This window comes from Aedes aegypti, chromosome 3, assembly GCF_002204515.2.
Source record: "Aedes aegypti strain LVP_AGWG chromosome 3, AaegL5.0 Primary Assembly, whole genome shotgun sequence".
NCBI lineage: Eukaryota > Metazoa > Arthropoda > Insecta > Diptera > Culicidae > Aedes > Aedes aegypti.
In genome coordinates this window covers 98,660,040-98,683,890 of record NC_035109.1, presented here as the reverse complement: position 1 = coordinate 98,683,890, position 23,851 = coordinate 98,660,040, and the positions used below count along the sequence as shown (strand labels likewise).

The following is a 23,851-nucleotide window of genomic DNA, read 5'->3' as shown; positions in this document are numbered from 1 at the left end:
TTTACCCAAATTATCCATTTTCATAAGGTTTTAGATAGGGTTTCACACATGATATGCAGGAAAACTGTGTAAGAGCTATTGACAGTTTTTTAGATTGGAGTATCATACCATTTCACCCAAATTACCCATTTTATTGGATTTTTCATTTAATTTTACTTAAGCGTTGTTTGTAAGCTATTGCCATTATGTTTTTAAGCTGGCACTCGTTTCGTTTGCTGGGCAGTGCACTTGAAGGCTCAAGCAAGCTAGTTTGGTTTTCGCGTCGCCGGTGAAACGTCTATTTTTCTGGCACTCGTTTCGTTTGCTGGGCAGTGCATTTGAAGGCCCAAGTAAGCTAGTTCGGTTTTCGCGTCGCCATGTGTATATCAAGTATGCTGATAAAGTAGCTTATGATTGCTTAGTCAGGGATGAAGGATCAATTTGGTGTGCTCGTTTCATGCTTTCATTTTTAATGTATATTTTATTGTGAAATATTTTTCAATAATGACAACGATAGAAAAGTCACTTATATGATTTTTTTTAACCAAACCTGTATGGTTTTGAAAAGACTCTTGTGAATGTTTAAAAAGTATTCAAATACACATACCTTATCTATTATCCAACATTTTTTATTACAGTAATCGTTTTGAATGGTTCGACACTGAAAGTGTAGACTTACTTTAGGAACACGTTGTCTGTAGTGACTAATAGGTGACTGTTTGAACTAAGGCTGCATGGATCGCATCACTTACCAAGGTGAATCCTGATTATGTAGCTTTTGAACCCTCCCCACTAACAAATTCCTCCCTGTGACAACCATGGAGATGGAGAGGTGATCTCGGTCTCTAGTAACAATGGATGTCACACTCATAATCCCACCTTTCCCCGATGACCGTAAGGACGTGGCCGGCGCCGTTATTGACTTTATAATGTTTGGAGTTCTCGAAAGTGTACATTGAAGATGGAAAGCTATTCCCAAGCTACATCTGTTGGTTCCTTGTGCAACTTCGATTATTCTTGTCAATCACGGAGTAGCAACTACGAATTGTATGGTCATCAATGCTTATGCTTTATGCTTATGCTTATTGCCATTATGTTTTTAAGCGATGACAGTCTAAGACAATGAGTGTTTGAATTGAAACTGATCGCACAGATCGTTAACATGCTCATTTTACCCAAATTCCTAAATTTATCAGGTTTTTGGTAGAATTTTTCATATTTTATGTAGGGAAACTGTTTAATGCAGCCATTTAAACTGAGCGCATGGATCGTTACTCAGGCTTTTGATAGGACTTCTCATTTTATATTTCATTTCATTTATTCAGTTAACATATAAACAGCAAATACTAAATCAACAATTCCACGCCATAATACTCGGTTCGTGGCCTCTCTATCCTAGGTTCTGCCCCACGCTCGCCAAATGAATACGCACTTGATCCGCCCACCTAGCTCGCTGTGCTCAACGCCTTTTGTACCAACCGGATCCCAAGCGAACACCATCTTTGCAAGGTTGCTGTCCGGCATTCTTGAAACATGCCCTGCCCATCGTATCCTTCCAGCTTTGGTCACCTTCTGGATACTGGGTTCGCTGTAGCTCGTAATTCATCCTTCGCCGCCACACACCGGTTTCCTTCACTCCGCCAAAGATCGTCCCAAGCACCTTGCTTGCAAGTCCTCCTCGAATATTGTCCACGCTTCATGCCCGTAGAGCATAGTTTCCTAAACTTAGCTTTCGCGACCCCCCGATCTCTCATCGCTTTGCTCGTTTTATCAATAAAAAGCAAGCTGACGAGACGTTGGGGGGTCGCGAAATCCAAGTTTGGGAAGCTATGCCGTAGAGAACTGAGGGCAGTATGCGCGTTTTGTCCTTGGTACATTTGGTGTGGGTGTGAATCTCTTTTGACCGCAGCTCCAAATTCCACTGATGATGCGCCTCCGTATACCCGTCTATCGTAACACTACTTCCTAGGCGAGCTTTGTCGCGCTCGTCTCCACCAGATAGCATGTACTTTGTCTTGGTCGCATTCACCATCAGTCCAACTTCAGCTGTCTCGCGTTTAAGGCGGTTGTAGCAGGGTGAAAGCTTCACAAAATTGTTCTACCTTCCATCGTTGCTCTTATCAGTCTTGTGAGCTTCCCGGGAAAGCTGTTCTCGTCCATAATTTTCCATAGGGAAACATTCAATACTTTCATAGAACACCCCCCATCCTCCCATCCTGATCGATACTATTGTATGTCGCCTTGAAATCGATGAGAAGGTGATGCGTTGGGATCTGGTATTCACGACATGTTTGGAGGATTTGTTGTATAATAAAGGTCTTGTTCGTTGTCGATTGATCTTCAATGGGGCCGGCTTGATAACATCCCACGAACTTGTTTACTACAGCTGATAGACGACGGAGGATGATCTGTGATAACACTTTGTAGGCCGCATTCAGGATGATGATAAATTTCAAGTTCTTACAATCTAACTTGTCACCTTTCTTGTAGATGGAGCATATTACCCATTCCTTTCACTCCTCCGGTAGCTATTCTGTTTGCTAGACTGTGCCTACTAGTCGGTACAGACAAATGGCCAGCCTCTCCGGACCTATCTTTATAAATTCAGCTCCAATACCATCCTTACCAGCAGCTCTATTGTTCTTGAGCTGATGAATGGTATTCTTAATCTCCCTCAAAGTGGGGGCTGGTTGGTTTCCATCGACCATAGTACTGACGGAGGCATTTCTTCTGTTGTTTTGACCTTCATTGTCTGTGCTCTCAGCGCCATGCAGGTACTCGTCGATGTGCTGCTTCCACCTTTCGATCACCTCACGCTCGTCCGTCAGAATGCTCCCATCCTTATCCCTGCACATTTCGGCTCGCGGCACGATGCCGTTGCGGGATGCGTTGAGCTTCTGATAGAACTAACGAGTTTCTTGAGACCGGCACAGCTGTTCCATCTCCTCGCACTCCGTCTCCTCCAGGCGGCGTTTTTTTCCCTCGAAAAAGGCAGGTCTGCTGTTGCCGTTTTCGTCTATAACGTTCTACGTTCTACTGGGTCTTTTGCTGCAGCATGACCGCCCGCACTGTATTCTTCTCCTTCAAAATCGCCTACATTCCTTGTCGAAGCAATTGTTCCGTCGGCTCCGTCAGGGTCCTGAGACATCAGAAAAAAAAATCGATGCCAACTATATCACATATCAGCAAATCAAAAGTTTCTTGCTAACTAGCCCGCCTGGGAGACGTGACTGTATTTAGTTTATTCAAACCTTTTTGACGTTGGATAACGTCTTACGGCAACATACTGGGGTACAATTTCGAAAAACGAAAAATCGCTCGCGTCACGAAAAGTGGTTAGATTTTGACTGTTAATAACTTACTAACGCCCGCATAAATTTTCAAGATTCTTGCACCAATCGATTGCAAATCTTTCTACGAATCTACTCAAATAATGAAAACTATTGATTTTCATGACTAAACTATTGAAAAATAGGTAAATATCGAGGCATGTCTTATTTTTCATAGAAAAGCACATTTTTCTTGCTGTTATAAGGTTTTGACGTTTTGAAGTTTACATGTGCCGTAATTTCGAGTGAAATTGATCATTTTTCATGGTTTTTCGTGTCTGTTTTCAATCATGTTGAAAATGCCAAACAACTGAATACAAGTACGACGGTCAACCTCTTTGGCTCATGTGCCAAAATGTTATAACAAATGTGGTTTTAGTGCTAAAAATCATCCCTTAAATAGAAAATCGGGAAATCCCATTTCGGGGTGAAATTGATCACTTGTCAATGCGATTATTGTTATTTTTTGAAACGACTCTACATAATGAATATGAGCTCCCTGAATTCGAATATTCTTGCAAAATGCTTAATAATGCAATATGTAAAGAAATAATGAATAGTTAATTTCTATAATTGTGATAAAAACGCCTAGATGTAGGCAATTTCTTAAGGAAAAACCTGATATCCAACAGAAATTTAATTACCGTAAAACGGGGTAACTTTGATAGTTTTTCCGAAGAAAACTTCAATATTTATGCATGCTGTTTCAAAGTATTACAATTCATATTTTTAAAACAAGTACTGACATCCTAGCTATCGATTGCACTTGATAGATTGCCAAAAGATTTATTCTGAATGGATATATAATTTTTCATATAATCGAAAGTCGGTTTTCTGTTTTGGGGTAACTTTGATAATGGAGTATAAATCGAACAAGATTGAATGAATTACGGAACATTTATAGGGTATTGCATACCTCTAGGCGTTTAACGCTATATGGAAATTTCTGACTTAGATTACAAAAATGGTCCCAGTTTGTAAAAATGGGTTTCGCTAAGAGATTTGAGACTGAATTCATGTTCTACTATAACTAGGCTGTCATGGGTGAGTGACGATCTCATTATGACTTCATCAAATAGTGGTCGTAGAACAGATTGTTTGTAAGCGTTGCAAAAATGCAAAAATCTTGTAATTTTTTACTATTTGCATAAAAATCCTCAAATGCACTTGATTCCAACGGAAATAGCTTTGACATGAAGTGTCATACTAATACTCTTTACTTTTGCATTCGTTTTCCTTAACTGATTGACAGAAATTTCGTTATTTCGTTCAATATGTTGAGGGTCTCGCACTATCAAAGTTACCCGCATTATCAAAGTTACCCCGTTTTACGGTATTTCAACCGTATGAGCTAATTGGTACCAGTTTAGAAGATGAAATCGGGCTCGGGGATATATTTTAAGCATCCTTACAAACTTTACTTACAGTGACCCCACAGTTATGGATCAACTAAGGGTCATTTTTCAGAACAAAATATGATTAAAACACATGGTGATACTGTACAAATTAAAATTACCTTCCTGACCATGGAGAAAATAGTTGTTTTCGAGAATACAGCTCAAAATTCTCGGTTATTTACCAAAAAGTGTCGATTTCAATAGAAATTCCAAACGATGTCCACCCCACAGATGTGGATCAGTGGGAGAGGAGGATTCTATTATGGATCAAATCGACTCATATTATGGATCAAAAGTAAGAGGTTGTTTCCGAGATACAACCGCCAAGTTGACGTTGGATAACGTTAGCTTCATCTATTTCCTGGCTCGAGACCGGCACAAACTTATGAGAGATTTCTACTGATAAAAATCCAATCAATTTTCATATTATTTGTTGCATGTCAATTCCGTCCTATTGTGGACATTGTGTGTTAGCACAGAAAATCTGTCGTGTAAGTTTGGTTCGGATAACACTTCAACACCGATAGACCGTTATACTCGAAGAAGTTCCGCACCATGAAGAACTTTTTCTGCTTCGTAGTGGTATCCGGAGAAATGTAGAGACAAATCTGCGATTCCAGAGCTCGGCCGTCATGGTCCTGCAGGAAGCGAATGGCCTATCTGATCGGTTTGTTTAGGATTACCAACCTGTGCGCGATCCAAGCCAAGCAAGTCAGCATCATACCGAAGGACATCCAACTGACTCGTCGTATCCGTGGAGAACGCGCTTAAATTGAATTGCAGCACAATTTCCAACAAAACGGGTCATTCGATGTAAAAGAGTTACAACCAGAGACACTTCATCTATAACTATTAATTGATTTATTAATTTATTTATCAATTATAATGTTGGTTGATTAGTTTTCTAGTTAGCTGTTGCTGATTAGTTTTAGCTCTTTGTTTGACAAATTGATACTCTGATCGCTCTAGCATGCATTTGCATGTAGGTAGCGACGATGACAACGGACTTTTTCAAAGTACAGTCACCCCACAATTATGGATAGCACACAGGTATGGATCAGAGTTGGAATAAAACGGGAATATCTCATCAAATACAGGTGCAATTTAGCAGAACACATTTTACCTACGTTAACCATAAATCTGTACAGCATCGTAATCAATCATAATATGCTTAAGTATATTTTTTCCGTCCGTATGAAATAAAATGTCAACCGTATTCCCAGAAGCGTTGATTCATATCTTTGGGGCATTGAAACCCATACCACAGTTATGAATCAAAGATAAGACGATTCCGAAAGAAACGCCAAAACGTATGCTTTCACTAACACACCATTCGTTTACTTCGCAGATAAATTGCTGTTATAGTGTTTTGATCCATAATATGAGTCGATTTGATCCATAATAGAATCCTCCTCTCCCACTGATCCACATCTGTGGGGTGGACATCGTTTGGAATTTCTATTGAAATCGACACTTTTTGGTAAATAACCGAGAATTTTGAGCTGTATTCTCGAAAACAACTATTTTCTCCATGGTCAGGAAGGTAATTTTAATTTGTACAGTATCACCATGTGTTTTAATCATATTTTGTTCTGAAAAATGACCCTTAGTTGATCCATAACTGTGGGGTCACTGTAAGTAAAGTTTGTAAGGATGCTTAAAATATATCCCCGAGCCCGATTTCATCTTCTAAACTGGTACCAATTAGCTCATACGGTTGAAATAATTAAATTTCTGTTGGATATCAGGTTTTTCCTTAAGAAATTGCCTACATCTAGGCGTTTTTATCACAATTATAGAAATTAACTATTCATTATTTCTTTACATATTGCATTATTAAGCATTTTGCAAGAATATTCGAATTCAGGGAGCTCATATTCATTATGTAGAGTCGTTTCAAAAAATAACAATAATCGCATTGACAAGTGATCAATTTCACCCCGAAATGGGATTTCCCGATTTTCTATTTAAGGGATGATTTTTAGCACTAAAACCACATTTGTTATAACATTTTGGCACATGAGCCAAAGAGGTTGACCGTCGTACTTGTATTCAGTTGTTTGGCATTTTCAACATGATTGAAAACAGACACGAAAAACCATGAAAAATGATCAATTTCACTCGAAATTACGGCACATGTAAACTTCAAAACGTCAAAACCTTATAACAACAAGAAAAATGTGCTTTTCTATGAAAAATAAGACATGCCTCGATATTTACCTATTTTTCAATAGTTTAGTCATGAAAATCAATAGTTTTCATTATTTGAGTAGATTCGTAGAAAGATTTGCAATCGATTGGTGCAAGAATCTTGAAAATTTATGCGGGCGTTAGTAAGTTATTAACAGTCAAAATCTAACCACTTTTCGTGACGCGAGCGATTTTTCGTTTTTCGAAATTGTACCCCAGTATGTTGCCGTAAGACGTTATCCAACGTCAAAACACTATAACAGCAATTTATCTGCGAAGTAAACGAATGGTGTGTTAGTGAAAGCATACGTTTTGGCGTTTCTTTCGGAATCGTCTTATCTTTGATTCATAACTGTGGTATGGGTTTCAATGCCCCAAAGATATGAATCAACGCTTCTGGGAATACGGTTGACATTTTATTTCATACGGACGGAAAAAATATACTTAAGCATATTATGATTGATTACGATGCTGTACAGATTTATGGTTAACGTAGGTAAAATGTGTTCTGCTAAATTGCACCTGTATTTGATGAGATATTCCCGTTTTATTCCAACTCTGATCCATACCTGTGTGCTATCCATAATTGTGGGGTGACTGTACTTTGAAAAAGTCCGTTGTCATCGTCGCTACCTACATGCAAATGCATGCTAGAGCGATCAGAGTATCAATTTGTCAAACAAAGAGCTAAAACTAATCAGCAACAGCTAACTAGAAAACTAATCAACCAACATTATAATTGATAAATAAATTAATAGTTATAGATGAAGTGTCTCTGGTTGTAACTCTTTTACATCGAATGACCCGTTTTGTTGGAAATTGTGCTGCAATTCAATTTAAGCGCGTTCTCCACGGATACGACGAGTCAGTTGGATGTCCTTCGGTATGATGCTGACTTGCTTGGCTTGGATCGCGCACAGGTTGGTAATCCTAAACAAACCGATCAGATAGGCCATTCGCTTCCTGCAGGACCATGACGGCCGAGCTCTGGAATCGCAGATTTGTCTCTACATTTCTCCGGATACCACTACGAAGCAGAAAAAGTTCTTCATGGTGCGGAACTTCTTCGAGTATAACGGTCTATCGGTGTTGAAGTGTTATCCGAACCAAACTTACACGACAGATTTTCTGTGCTAACACACAATGTCCACAATAGGACGGAATTGACATGCAACAAATAATATGAAAATTGATTGGATTTTTATCAGTAGAAATCTCTCATAAGTTTGTGCCGGTCTCGAGCCAGGAAATAGATGAAGCTAACGTTATCCAACGTCAACTTGGCGGTTGTATCTCGGAAACAACCTCTTACTTTTATCAGTGTTGCTAGAGTAAAATAAATGAATGCAATTAGTAACATAAAATACATACTTAAACTTTGATTTATGATTTAAGATTTGACTTAAATAACGTGCAGAAATTTGATATGAGTTTTATCGATTTGACCAAGTAGCACTGGTAACAAATGCAATATTTTAGAAAAATAAAACAAATTACATTGCCGTTGCATTTCAGATAATTTGTAGCATCTCTTATTGATGATTGGTTACTAAACTATTACATTATAAATTACGCTTTGTTTACATTACATAGGTGTTGCATTTTTACTTGCATGTAACTTAACCTAGGGGTCGTGCACAAATTACGTCACGCTCCAAGGGGGGGGAGGGGGTCAAGCCAAGCGTGACAAGCCTTACAAAATTTTCAGAGGACTCATACAAAAAGTGTGACAAAGGGGGGGGGGAGTTGTTCGAAAAAGTTGCAATTTAGCGTGACATAATTTGTGTACCATCCCCTAGAGCTGTCAAAATGAATAAGTTACATTGAAAATGAATCTGTGGTTGAAAAGAAACAAATAACACGCTAGGTTACATACAGATTGCTAAGTCACATGTGTGTAACAGCATGAAGTTTGTTTACCATTTGTCATAGGGGAAGGGGTGAAAAAAAATGAACAGGATGGTAAAATGAACACCGAACTTGTTACGCATGAACAACAAATTACGCACGGATGATTTAGAGCATAAATAAGAGTGTTTTTGTTGATACGGAGATAAAATGAAGTCAGTACCACGTTCAGAAATTAAAACTGATGTAATTTTAGGCACGGAGATGTTGAGGTTTTGACGTTGGTTGACGTCTTACGGCAACATACTGGGGTACAATATCGAAAAACGAAAAATCGCTCGCGTCACGAAAAGTGGTTAGATTTTGACTGTTAATAACTTACTAACGCCCGAGTAGATTTTCAAGATTCTTGCTCCAATCGATTGGAAATCTTTCTACGAATCTAATCCAACAATGAAAACTATTGATTTTCGTGACTAAACTATTGAGAAAATGGGAAATATCGAGGTATGTCTTATTTTTCATAGAAAAGTAGCATTTTTTTGCTGTTATATGGTTTTGACGTTTTGAAGTTTACATGTACCGTAAAACGGGGTAACTTTGATAGTTTTTTCGAAGAAAACTTGAATATTTTTGCATGTTGTTTCAACGATTTACAATTTATATTTTTAAAACAAGTACTGGCATCCTAGCTATCGATTACAGTCGATAAATTGGCAAAAGATTCATTTTGAATGGATATATAATTTTTCATATAATCGAAAGTTGGTTTTCTGTTTTGGGGTAACTTTGATAATGGAGTATGATTCGAACAAAAGTAAGAGGTTGTTTCCGAGATACAACCGCCAAGTTGACGTTGGATAACGTTAGCTTCTTCTATTTCATGGCTTGAGACCGTCACACTAGGTCGTGTCAGACCGAAGTGTTTTCCTTCACAGGCAACGCGAATATATCTGATGATATTATTCGATACGCGATGCGGAAGAGGGAAGCTTCCGGGGATGAATACGTGGCGAAAAGACGTATGGTTGCTAAGGGAAAAGTGACCTACGCGGCCGTCCTCCAAAGCGGAAAAGCTGGCACGAGCCAAGCCCCGCGATCAAGAGGACATGGCAACAAAGGAGAGGCCAACACCAATCCTAAGGCCAAGAAAGCCAAGAAAAAGGAGCCACGGGTTAACCGGAACCAGGCAGTGCATCCACAGGAACCACGGGCGCAAGGCAACAGCAACCCGTGGATACGAGTTGGAAATAAGAAAAAACAGAGGAAACCGAAAACAGCGAAACGTAGGAATTTAGGCGAAGCCCTCGTTATCAAAACGGAGGAAGCAAAATACGCTGAGGTTCTGAAGGCGATGCGAAGCACAGAGAAGCTATCGCCATTGGGCGCAGACGTGCGAAGCATAAGGCGAACTAGGATTGGTGAAATGATCCTAGTCTTAAAGAAGGACGCCAAGGAAAAGGGTGCAGTCTATAAGCAACTGGCACAAGAAGTACTTGGTGACGAGGTTGATGTAAGATCCCTTACTGCTGAAGCGACTCTCCAGTGTAAAAATCTGGATGAGGTCACCGATGCAGCGGAGGTCTCGGCTGCCCTCAAAGAGCAGTGTGACATCGACGTAGCCAGTAAGGCCATCCACCTTAGAAAGGGCCCGCAGGGCACCCAGGTGGCGGCGATCAGGCTGCCGGTCGCAGAGGCCAACAAAGCGAAGAACTTGGGCATACTCAAGGTAGGCTGGTCGGTTTGCCGGCTGAGCATACAACAGCCTCCTGAAGTTTGCTTCAAGTGTTTCGGGAAGGGCCATAAGTCGTGGAATTGCAATGGTCCCGACAGAAGTAAGATGTGCAGAAAATGCGGCGCTGAAGGCCATAGGGCAAGCGATTGTAAGCAAATCGCTAAGTGCCTAATATGTGTCGACAGAGCAGACAACGGACACTTAACGGGCGGACCCAAATGTCCGGGCACAAGCGGAGTATCAAAGCAGCCAAAACGGAAGTAACACAGTTAAATTTAAACCACTGTGATGCAGCCCAGCAGCTGCTTTGGCAGTCAGTCTCGGAAACCAAGACTGACGTGGTGTTATTATCGGACCCATACCGCATACCAGCCAACAACGGGAACTGGGTAGCGGATAGGTCTCAACAGCTAGCAGCTATAGGGACGACAGGACGATACCCAATCCAAGAAGTAGTCTCTAGCTCAAATGACGGTTTTGCGATAGCAAAAATCAACGGCGTGTTCTATTGCAGTTGTTACGCGCCCCCAAGGTGGTCGATTGAGGAATTTTCCCACATGGTTGACAGGATGATGGCCGAACTAGCTAATCGGCAGCCAGTAGTGATAGCTGGCGACTTTAATGCATGGGCAGTGGAGTGGGGTAGCCGCTGCACCAATCAAAGAGGCCAGCTATTGTTGGAATCCCTGGCCGCATCAAATGTAGAGCTGGCAAATGTGGGTACAGTGAGTACCTTCCGCAGAAATGGTGCAGAATCGATCATCGACGTGACGTTTTGTAGTCCTAACCTTTTAGGTACCATGAACTGGCGCGTTGATGACGGTTATACTCATAGCGATCATCAATCGATTCGCTATAGTATAATACCAGGCGGGCGGAAGGCAGCGCGATGTAACTCGACCCAAGCCCGAGGATGGAAAACAGCGCGCTTCGACGGCGAAGTATTCACTGAAGCCCTGAGGCGCGAACGAAACACTCTGGACCTAAACGGTGAAGAGCTAGTTGCTATGATATCACGAGCGTGTGATGCTTCCATGCCGAGAAAAGCCCCTCCTAGAGAGAACAGGCCGCCAGTGTATTGGTGGTGCGAATCAATTGCAAATCTTCGAGCAATCTGCCTTCGGGCTAGACGAAGAATGCAACGCGCACGCACAGAAGCACAAAGAGAGGAACGCGGTGCAGCATTCAGAGAGGCAAAGTTGGCTCTCAAAAAGGAAATCAAGAGTCGAAAACGGGCATGCTTTGAAAGTCTATGCGAGAGTGCCAATTCTAGTCCATGGGGTGACGCCTACAGAGTGGTAATGGCTAAGACCAAAGGAGCCATAGCGCCCCAAGAGAAATCGCCCGAGTTGCTGCGATCGATAATCGATGTACTTTTCCCGCACCATCCCATAAGCCCATGGCCCCCAGCGCCGTATGCAGCAGATGAAGGAGAAGAAGTGGCGAGAGTGACGAACGAAGAGCTGGCAGAAGTCGTGAAATCATTCGCGTCAAACAAGGCACCGGGACCCGATGGTATCCCGAATGTTGCCTTAAAAGCGGCAGTGAACACGGATCCGGACATGTTCAGAACCACGATGCAACGCTGCATTGATCAAGGAATCTTCCCGGATGTATGGAAGCGACAGAAATTGGTGCTACTTCCAAAGGCGGGGAAACCACCAGGTGACCCGTCGGCGTATAGACCTATCTGTCTACTAGATACGACGGGCAAGTTATTGGAGAGGTTGATTCTCAACAGACTAGTACCGTATTCGGAGAGTGCGGACGGCCTGTCCAACAACCAGTTTGGATTCAGAAAAGGTAAATCTACTCTGGACGCCATCCAGTCGGTCGTTCAAACAGCTGAGGTGGCAATCGAGCATAAAAGGAGCGGCATCCGTTACCGTTAGCAAGTGCATACCGGACGGTATCTAAAGAGGCCGTGTGCATCATAGCCGGGATGACGCCCATCGGGCTCATCATCAAGGAAGATGTTCAATGCTTCAACCAAAGGGGTACCAGAGGAGTCCGCGACACGTGTAAAGAGGAAACGCTCAGAAGCTGGCAGCAGGAATGGGATAACTCCACTAAGGGTAGATGGACCCATCGACTAATACCAAATGTGTCAGATTGGTACGGTAGAAGCCATGGGGAAGTGAACTTCCACCTGACGCAGTTTCTGTCAGGACATGGTTGCTATAGACAGTACCTGCATAGGTTCGGGCACTCAGAATCTCCTGCGTGCCCCAATTGTGCTGGTGTAGAGGAAACAGCGGAGCATGTCGTGTTCGATTGCCCCCGTTTCATTGTTGTGAGAGGTCGCATGCTCACTACATGCGGAGGGGACACGTCCCCCGACAATATTATAGAGAGAATGTGTGCGGATGCCGAGTGCTGGAATGCAGTAACTACGGCTGTCACTCACATTATGTTAGAATTGCAGCGTCTATGGCGCGCCGACCAAGAGTAGGCTGCAGAGGATTAGCCCTGCCGAGGCTGGTCCCTTGTAACATTGTTTAAGTCGGCTAGGAGAAGCAGTTTGCCTAGGCTACTTCTGCTACACGTGTTGTGCTATATGCACTGGTCCCTTCCCGAAGAAATACCGTAAGGTGGTTCCGGGGAGATGAGGGTATGAGTCCAAGGGTCATGTCGATGCACTGTTCACCACTTGAGCAATTCTAAATGAATTGCTCATGCACAGTGCATAGGCTGGTTTTAGCGGGTCGTCGTTGGTGCGTCATCCCCGCATTCCCTGAGTTATCTTCTCAGGGGATCTGTTTGCAGATTTCCCCCTTGTAAAAAACAAAAAAAAAAAAGACCGTCACGAACTCATGAAAGATTTCTGCTGATAAGAATCCAATCAATTTTCATACTATTTGTTGCATGTCAATTCTGACCTATTATGGAAAATATGTGTTATTATTTGGTTGGTTCGGTTAACACTTCAACACCGATAGAATCGGTCGATGGAAGAAGAAGTATGAGTGGTAACTCTTGCTTCTCAAACAAATATTCCGGTCGAACGTTAGGACCACACATGATCGTTGCTTTAGTTAGTGCTTTAGTTTGGTTGCTTTAATGGGTTCTTAAGCCAGTTTGAGGTTGAAGTACTTCTCCATGAAGTCGTGCTCAAATCGACGTTTAAGTTGCCAGTCACGATGATTGGCATGATCTCGTTTTGATACTCGAAGAAGTTCCGCACCATGAAGAACTTCTTCTGCTTCGTCGTGGTACCCGGGTATCCGGGAAATGTTAAGGCAAATCTGCGATTCCAGAGCTCGGCCGTCATGGTCCTTCAGGAAGCAAGTGGCCTAACTCATGTGCACAAAAATTGATGCAATCTGTGGTAAATGAACGTTGTTTGTCTTAAATATTGTGTGTAGTGAAGTTTTTTGTGTCAAAGAATGGTTATTTCTATGGAAATAATGCAAAATTCCAGAATCATGTTTTGTGTGTTGTTAAAATGCATTCATAAACTTCTAGTTATAAACAAGCATGTGGATATGGGGTTTGTAAGGATGCTTAACATGGTGTTTGTAATGATGCTTAAAATATATCCCCAAATCAGATTTTACTACCAAAATTCTCATCAATTTGCTCGTTTTGTTGAAATAATTTAATTTAAGTTGAAAGTTAGGAAAATCCTTTGGGAATTGCCTACATTTAGGCGTTAACCACTGTATTCTTGAAATTTAATTATTGATTATTTCCAAATATATTGTCTTGTTTAAAATTTGGTAAGCATAGTCGGATTCAAGAGACTCAAATTAAGTTTGTAGAGTTGATTTCAAAACTAATAATAATCACATTCACAAGTGATCAATTTCACCCCCAAATGGGATCCCCTGATTTGTTATTCAAAAGATGATTTTGTTTTAGGTCGTAGAACGGGGTAACTTTGATAGTTTTTTCGAAGAAAACTTGAATATTTATGCATGCTATTTCAAAGAATTATAATTCACATTTTTAAAACAAGTACTGGTATCCTATCTATCGATTCCAGTTGATAGATTTCCAAAAGATTTATTCTTAATGGATTTATAATTTTTCATATAATCGAAAGTCGGTTTTCTGTTTTGGGATGGTACACAAATTATGTCACGCTAAATTTCGACTTTTTCGACCACCTCCCCCCCTTTTTGTCACGTTTTTTGTATGAGCCTCTTAAAAATTTTGTAAGGCTTGTCACACTTGGCTTGACCCCCTCCCCCCCTTGGAGCGTGACGTAATTTGTGCATGACCCCTTAGGGGTAACATTGATAATGAAGCATCACTCGAACAAAATTGAATGAATTACAGAACATTTGTAGGGCGTTGCATATCTTTAGGCGTTTAACGCTATAGGGAAATTTCTGACTTAGATTACAAAAATGGTCCCAGTTTGTTAAACTAGTATTCGCTAAGAGTTTTGAGACCGAATTCGAGTTCTACTATAACTAGACTATCAAGTATAAGGGACGAATTCATTATGACTTCATCAAATAGTGATCGTAGAACAGATTGTTTGAGAGCATTTCAAAATTGCTAAAATGTTATAAATTTTCCATATTTGCATATAAATCCGCAAATGTACTTGATTAGGGAATAGCTTTAACATGAAGTTTCATACTAATACTCTTTACTTTTGCATTCGTTTTGCTTAACAGATTAACAGGAACTTTGTTGTTTCGTTTAGTTTGTTGAGATTCTCGCATTATCAAAGTTACCCGCATTATCAAAGTTACCCCGTTTTACGGAACATAAGCCAAAAAGGATCATCGTCGTACTTGTTTTCCTGCATTTAGTTGTATGGTATCGATAATATATAAGAAAGCAGACCCGAGAAACCGTGAAAAATGATCAATTTCACCCGAATTTACGGTGCATACATACTTACTTACTTATTTGGCTTTACATCAATTATCTTGATAAAGCCTCGCCAACAATATTTCGCCAATTCCCTCGGTTCATGGCCGCTTCTCTCCATCCTCGACTGTGACCCACGCTCTCCAGGTCCTGGTGTACCTGATCAATCCACCTAGCTCGCTGCGCCCCACGCCTTCTTGTTCCGACCGGATTCGTGGCGAACACCATCTTTACAGGGTTGTTGTCCGGCATTCTTGCAACATGCCCTGCCCAGCGTATCCTTCCAGCTTTAGCTACCTTCACGATACTGGGTTCGCCGTAGAGTTGAGCGAGCTCGTGGTTCATCCTTCGCCGCCACACGCCGTTCTCCTGCACGCCGCCGAAGATCGTCCTTAGCACTCGGCGTTCGAAAACCCCAAGAGCTTGCAAGTCCTCCTCGAGCAACGGTGCATACATGTTAACTTCAAAACGTCAAAACCGTATAACAGCAAGAAAAATGTGCTTTTCTATGAAAAATAAGACATACCTCGATATTTCCACATTTTTCAATAGTTAAGTCATGAAAATCAATAGTTTTCATTATTGGAGTCGATTCGTAGAAAGATTTCCAATCGACTGGAGCAAGAATCTTGAAAATCTATCCGGGCGTTAGTAAGTTATTAACAGTCAAAATCTAACCACTTTTCGTGACGCGAGCGATTTTTCGTTTTTCGAAATTGTACCCCAGTATGTTGCCGTAAGACGTTATCCAACGTCAAAATTGAATGAATAACGAACATTTGTAGGGCATTGCATACCTCTAGGCATTTAACGTTATATGGAAATTTCTGACTTAGATTACAAAAATGGTCCCAGTTTGTGAATATGCTTTTCGCTAAGAGATTTGAGACCGTATTCAAGTTTTATGATAACTAGGCATTCAAAGATAAGTGGCCAACTATTCAAAACTACATCAAATAGTGATCGTAGAACAGATTGTTTGTAAGTGTTTCGAAAATGCTAAAATTGTGTAATTTTTTTAAATTCGTATAAAAAGCCTAAAATGTTCTTGATTCAAATGAAAACCGCTCTTACATGAAGTGTCATAGTAATATTCTTTAGTGTTGAATTCGTTTTGCTTAACTGATTAACAGAAATTATGATATTTCATTTAGTATGCGGAGGGCTGCGCACTATCAAAGTTACCCGCATTATCAAAGTTACCCCGTTTTACGGTACCGTAATCCGGGGTAACATTGATCAGCGGGGTAACATTGATCGGGATGACTCATCTTGTAAAACGTTCAAATAAAGATTTATTGATGAAGCATTTTCGAACCATGAATGGTGCCTCTCTTTCGTATATTCATAAGCTAATGATAATTAAGGTTTTTGCCAAAATTGCGTTTAGTTCATGCGCAAATTTGTCAACTTTTTGAAACAATGATTTCTATCATTTTCACTGACACTACCGAAAATTCATGTCTCACATGAGTTCTGCAGACGATGTGATCAAGGAAATGTGGGTGTTACTAAAAATGGCATCGCCGAAAATGATTCCGTTGTCAAATCTTTCATAAGTTTATTCATTTAGGCAACATTAACTACCGTCAAGCTACCATTCACCGTGCATTTAAGAAAAATTTGCACTTCAAAAAATTATATAACTTTTACAAATAATTTGAAGCGCACTTGAATACCACTACGTAGCGTGCAATTATATAATAATTCAGGGAAAAATATAAAACTAGTGATGCATAACAAAAAATTACTCAAACATTATGTTTGAAAATGTAATGTTAAGGTCGCCTCGTACCGTTCTATGTCACCATTTACCGTGCACACTAGTGCACCATTCACCGTGCGTATAGTTTTCGTCATGATTTAATTTTGTATCTCGAAGAAACGTTGTTGATGGTGCAACTATGTTGCTAGTAGTGTGCGCACTCATTTTTAAGAGTATTCAAATCATCATTTACAATAAAAACCATAAAAAAAATAAAATTGTCTAAATCATTATTTTTTCATTAAAACCGTTATAGGAGGTTTGACTGTATTATCCAAACCATTCAATATTCACCCAAAAACTAAATATGAAGTAGTTTAATGACAACATAGCAATAAATCTAATATTATCGAATAGTTTCATGCCTTTTACACTATGCACGGTAATAGGAACCATATATATTGAAAAGGGTCCATTCACCGTGCATTTGGGTTTCGACTGAAACAAAATAAAAAAATCTAATTTTCATAGAATCTTATTGCTCATACGATTAAATACATCTTACCGTAAAACGGGGTATCTTTGATAATGCGGGTAACTTTGATAGTGCGTAACCCACCACATACTAAACGAAATATCATTATTTCTGTTAATCGGTTAAGCAAAACGAATGCAAAACTGAAGAATATTAGTATGACACTTCATGTAAGAGCTATTTTCATTTGAATCGAGAACATTTGAAGCTTTTTATACGGATTTTAAAAATTGACACAATTTTAGCATTTTCGAAACGCTTACAAACAATCTGTTCTGCGGTCACTATTTGATGTAGTTTTGAATAGTTGGCCACTTATCTTTGACAGCCTAGTTATCATAGAACTTGAATACGGTCTCAAATCTCTTAGCGAAAAGCATTTTCACAAACTGGGACCATTTTTGTAATGTAAGTCAGAAATTTCCATATAATGTTAAACGCCTAGGATTATGCAATGCCCTACAAATGTTCGTAATTCATTCAATTTTGTTCGATTCATACTCCATTATCAAAGTTACCCCAAAACAGAAAACCGACTTTCGATTATGTGAAAATTTATGTATCCATTCAGAATAAATCTTTTGGCAATCTATCAACTGCAATCGATAGCTAGGATGCCAGTACTTGTTTTAAAAATATAAATTATGATTCTTTGAAACAGCATGCATAAATATTCAAGTTTTCTTCCAAAAAGCTATCAAAGTTACCCCGTTTTACGGTACTAATAGTATGCACAGTGAAAACTTGTTGAAATTTAAAAAAAATTCATGCTCTATCGTTAAAATGAAAAAATGTGATTTTTTGGCGTTTCTACTAAGAGTGTTGAAAAATATCATAATCAAACTGAATTCACATGATTTTGACTACATTAACTAGGCTTTTCAAAATGCGTTGTGACAAAAACTACTTCATTTCATCAGTTTTATCTTATTTTGCTGACAAAAGAATAATTTGTGAAAATTGTATGAATATTCTGTAGGAATTTGTATATGTGCACGGTGACTGGAGGCCGCACGGTGACTGGTGACTTAACGGTAAATACTATTACGAATGTAGAATATCCTGAGGAAATTGCCTACTTTTAGGCGTATTACGCGGTTCAAGGTGTTTTTAATTTTGAAATAACTCAAAAAGTAAATTACTTGTAACAGTTTGGTCTTCATATTCGGCTTCAGGGGCCCTGATTTTAGCAAGTAACGACATTTCCAATATTAGCGAACGTTGTTTACTTGGGTGATCAATGTTACCCCATATCAGCTGAATCAAAAAATCACTTAAAACATTTATTTAAACATGTTTAAATCTTTCGAAAAACAAAATAAAGAACATAGCTAGGAGCGGTGGGTGCCAGTACTTGTTTTAAAAAAATGAAACTTGTAACATTTGTATTGTGAAATGAAAAATTTAAGAAAAAGTAAGAGGTTGTTTCCGAGATACAACCGCCAAGTTGACGTTGGATAACGTTAGCTTCATCTATTTCCTGGCTCGAGACCGGCACAAACTTATGAGAGATTTCTACTGATAAAAATCCAATCAATTTTCATATTATTTGTTGCATGTCAATTCCGTCCTATTGTGGACATTGTGTGTTAGCACAGAAAATCTGTCGTGTAAGTTTGGTTCGGATAACACTTCAACACCGATAGACCGTTATACTCGAAGAAGTTCCGCACCATGAAGAACTTTTTCTGCTTCGTAGTGGTATCCGGAGAAATGTAGAGACAAATCTGCGATTCCAGAGCTCGGCCGTCATGGTCCTGCAGGAAGCGAATGGCCTATCTGATCGGTTTGTTTAGGATTACCAACCTGTGCGCGATCCAAGCCAAGCAAGTCAGCATCATACCGAAGGACATCCAACTGACTCGTCGTATCCGTGGAGAACGCGCTTAAATTGAATTGCAGCACAATTTCCAACAAAACGGGTCATTCGATGTAAAAGAGTTACAACCAGAGACACTTCATCTATAACTATTAATTTATTTATCAATTATAATGTTGGTTGATTAGTTTTCTAGTTAGCTGTTGCTGATTAGTTTTAGCTCTTTGTTTGACAAATTGATACTCTGATCGCTCTAGCATGCATTTGCATGTAGGTAGCGACGATGACAACGGACTTTTTCAAAGTACAGTCACCCCACAATTATGGATAGCACACAGGTATGGATCAGAGTTGGAATAAAACGGGAATATCTCATCAAATACAGGTGCAATTTAGCAGAACACATTTTACCTACGTTAACCATAAATCTGTACAGCATCGTAATCAATCATAATATGCTTAAGTATATTTTTTCCGTCCGTATGAAATAAAATGTCAACCGTATTCCCAGAAGCGTTGATTCATATCTATGGGGCATTGAAACCCATACCACAGTTATGAATCAAAGATAAGACGATTCCGAAAGAAACGCCAAAACGTATGCTTTCACTAACACACCATTCGTTTACTTCGCAGATAAATTGCTGTTATAGTGTTTTGACGTTGGATAACGTCTTACGGCAACATACTGGGGTACAATTTCGAAAAACGAAAAATCGCTCGCGTCACGAAAAGTGGTTAGATTTTGACTGTTAATAACTTACTAACGCCCGCATAAATTTTCAAGATTCTTGCACCAATCGATTGCAAATCTTTCTACGAATCTACTCAAATAATGAAAACTATTGATTTTCATGACTAAACTATTGAAAAATAGGTAAATATCGAGGCATGTCTTATTTTTCATAGAAAAGCACATTTTTCTTGTTGTTATAAGGTTTTGACGTTTTGAAGTTTACATGTGCCGTAATTTCGAGTGAAATTGATCATTTTTCATGGTTTTTCGTGTCTGTTTTCAATCATGTTGAAAATGCCAAACAACTGAATACAAGTACGACGGTCAACCTCTTTGGCTCATGTGCCAAAATGTTATAACAAATGTGGTTTTAGTGCTAAAAATCATCCCTTAAATAGAAAATCGGGAAATCCCATTTCGGGGTGAAATTGATCACTTGTCAATGCGATTATTGTTATTTTTTGAAACGACTCTACATAATGAATATGAGCTCCCTGAATTCGAATATTCTTGCAAAATGCTTAATAATGCAATATGTAAAGAAATAATGAATAGTTAATTTCTATAATTGTGATAAAAACGCCTAGATGTAGGCAATTTCTTAAGGAAAAACCTGATATCCAACAGAAATTTAATTATTTCAACCGTATGAGCTAATTGGTACCAGTTTAGAAGATGAAATCGGGCTCGGGGATATATTTTAAGCATCCTTACAAACTTTACTTACAGTGACCCCACAGTTATGGATCAACTAAGGGTCATTTTTCAGAACAAAATATGATTAAAACACATGGTGATACTGTACAAATTAAAATTACCTTCCTGACCATGGAGAAAATAGTTGTTTTCGAGAATACAGCTCAAAATTCTCGGTTATTTACCAAAAAGTGTCGATTTCAATAGAAATTCCAAACGATGTCCACCCCACAGATGTGGATCAGTGGGAGAGGAGGATTCTATTATGGATCAAATCGACTCATATTATGGATCAAAACACTATAACAGCAATTTATCTGCGAAGTAAACGAATGGTGTGTTAGTGAAAGCATACGTTTTGGCGTTTCTTTCGGAATCGTCTTATCTTTGATTCATAACTGTGGTATGGGTTTCAATGCCCCAAAGATATGAATCAACGCTTCTGGGAATACGGTTGACATTTTATTTCATACGGACGGAAAAAATATACTTAAGCATATTATGATTGATTACGATGCTGTACAGATTTATGGTTAACGTAGGTAAAATGTGTTCTGCTAAATTGCACCTGTATTTGATGAGATATTCCCGTTTTATTCCAACTCTGATCCATACCTGTGTGCTATCCATAATTGTGGGGTGACTGTACTTTGAAAAAGTCCGTTGTCATCGTCGCTACCTACATGCAAATGCATGCTAGAGCGATCAGAGTATCAATTTGTCAAACAAAGAGCTAAAACTAATCAGCAACAGCTAACTAGAAAACTAATCAACCAACATTATAATTGATAAATAAATTAATAAATCAATTAATAGTTATAGATGAAGTGTCTCTGGTTGTAACTCTTTTACATCGAATGACCCGTTTTGTTGGAAATTGTGCTGCAATTCAATTTAAGCGCGTTCTCCACGGATACGACGAGTCAGTTGGATGTCCTTCGGTATGATGCTGACTTGCTTGGCTTGGATCGCGCACAGGTTGGTAATCCTAAACAAACCGATCAGATAGGCCATTCGCTTCCTGCAGGACCATGACGGCCGAGCTCTGGAATCGCAGATTTGTCTCTACATTTCTCCGGATACCACTACGAAGCAGAAAAAGTTCTTCATGGTGCGGAACTTCTTCGAGTATAACGGTCTATCGGTGTTGAAGTGTTATCCGAACCAAACTTACACGACAGATTTTCTGTGCTAACACACAATGTCCACAATAGGACGGAATTGACATGCAACAAATAATATGAAAATTGATTGGATTTTTATCAGTAGAAATCTCTCATAAGTTTGTGCCGGTCTCGAGCCAGGAAATAGATGAAGCTAACGTTATCCAACGTCAACTTGGCGGTTGTATCTCGGAAACAACCTCTTACTTTTGATCCATAATATGAGTCGATTTGATCCATAATAGAATCCTCCTCTCCCACTGATCCACATCTGTGGGGTGGACATCGTTTGGAATTTCTATTGAAATCGACACTTTTTGGTAAATAACCGAGAATTTTGAGCTGTATTCTCGAAAACAACTATTTTCTCCATGGTCAGGAAGGTAATTTTAATTTGTACAGTATCACCATGTGTTTTAATCATATTTTGTTCTGAAAAATGACCCTTAGTTGATCCATAACTGTGGGGTCACTGTAAGTAAAGTTTGTAAGGATGCTTAAAATATATCCCCGAGCCCGATTTCATCTTCTAAACTGGTACCAATTAGCTCATACGGTTGAAATACCGTAAAACGGGGTAACTTTGATAATGCGGGTAACTTTGATAGTGCGAGACCCTCAACATATTGAACGAAATAACGAAATTTCTGTCAATCAGTTAAGGAAAACGAATGCAAAAGTAAAGAGTATTAGTATGACACTTCATGTCAAAGCTATTTCCGTTGGAATCAAGTGCATTTGAGGATTTTTATGCAAATAGTAAAAAATTACAAGATTTTTGCATTTTTGCAACGCTTACAAACAATCTGTTCTACGACCACTATTTGATGAAGTCATAATGAGATCGTCACTCACCCATGACAGCCTAGTTATAGTAGAACATGAATTCAGTCTCAAATCTCTTAGCGAAACCCATTTTTACAAACTGGGACCATTTTTGTAATCTAAGTCAGAAATTTCCATATAGCGTTAAACGCCTAGAGGTATGCAATACCCTATAAATGTTCCGTAATTCATTCAATCTTGTTCGATTTATACTCCATTATCAAAGTTACCCCAAAACAGAAAACCGACTTTCGATTATATGAAAAATTATATATCCATTCAGAATAAATCTTTTGGCAATCTATCAAGTGCAATCGATAGCTAGGATGTCAGTACTTGTTTTAAAAATATGAATTGTAATACTTTGAAACAGCATGCATAAATATTGAAGTTTTCTTCGGAAAAACTATCAAAGTTACCCCGTTTTACGGTAATTAAATTTCTGTTGGATATCAGGTTTTTCCTTAAGAAATTGCCTACATCTAGGCGTTTTTATCACAATTATAGAAATTAACTATTCATTATTTCTTTACATATTGCATTATTAAGCATTTTGCAAGAATATTCGAATTCAGGGAGCTCATATTCATTATGTAGAGTCGTTTCAAAAAATAACAATAATCGCATTGACAAGTGATCAATTTCACCCCGAAATGGGATTTCCCGATTTTCTATTTAAGGGATGATTTTGACGTAGGACTACGTCTTTGTTTTCTATATTGGGGTGCACTTTAAAAGTACGGAAAATGAGACATGTAACGAAATTAGGGGAGATTTTGAACGTTAATAACTCAGTTGTTTATGAACCAATTATTACGATTTTAGTATCATTCGATCAGAAATGTATCTACGCATCGTTAGTAATATATCCGATAAGTGAATTTTGTTGTTTAACTATTGAAAATTTGATAAATGTTGACCCCTTTCTTATCCAACCAATCACGTTCGAGCACTTTTCGATGGTGTCGCTTCCCACTATAAAAGCAAACGGGTCCCTGCTTCTTCCCTCAGTCTTCTTTTTGCGGTCGGACTGTGAACACGGTCGGGCGAGTCATTCTCGCTTTGCT

The 23,851-nt window shown here is 39.3% G+C and overlaps 1 protein-coding gene across 6 annotated transcripts in view; it reads right to left on the bottom strand.

The window, feature by feature from the left end:
- Positions 1-23,851, bottom strand: part of LOC5576331 (nephrin) — a 1,001,823-nt gene that overhangs the window by 1,866 nt on the left and 976,106 nt on the right. The window lies entirely within an intron of this gene.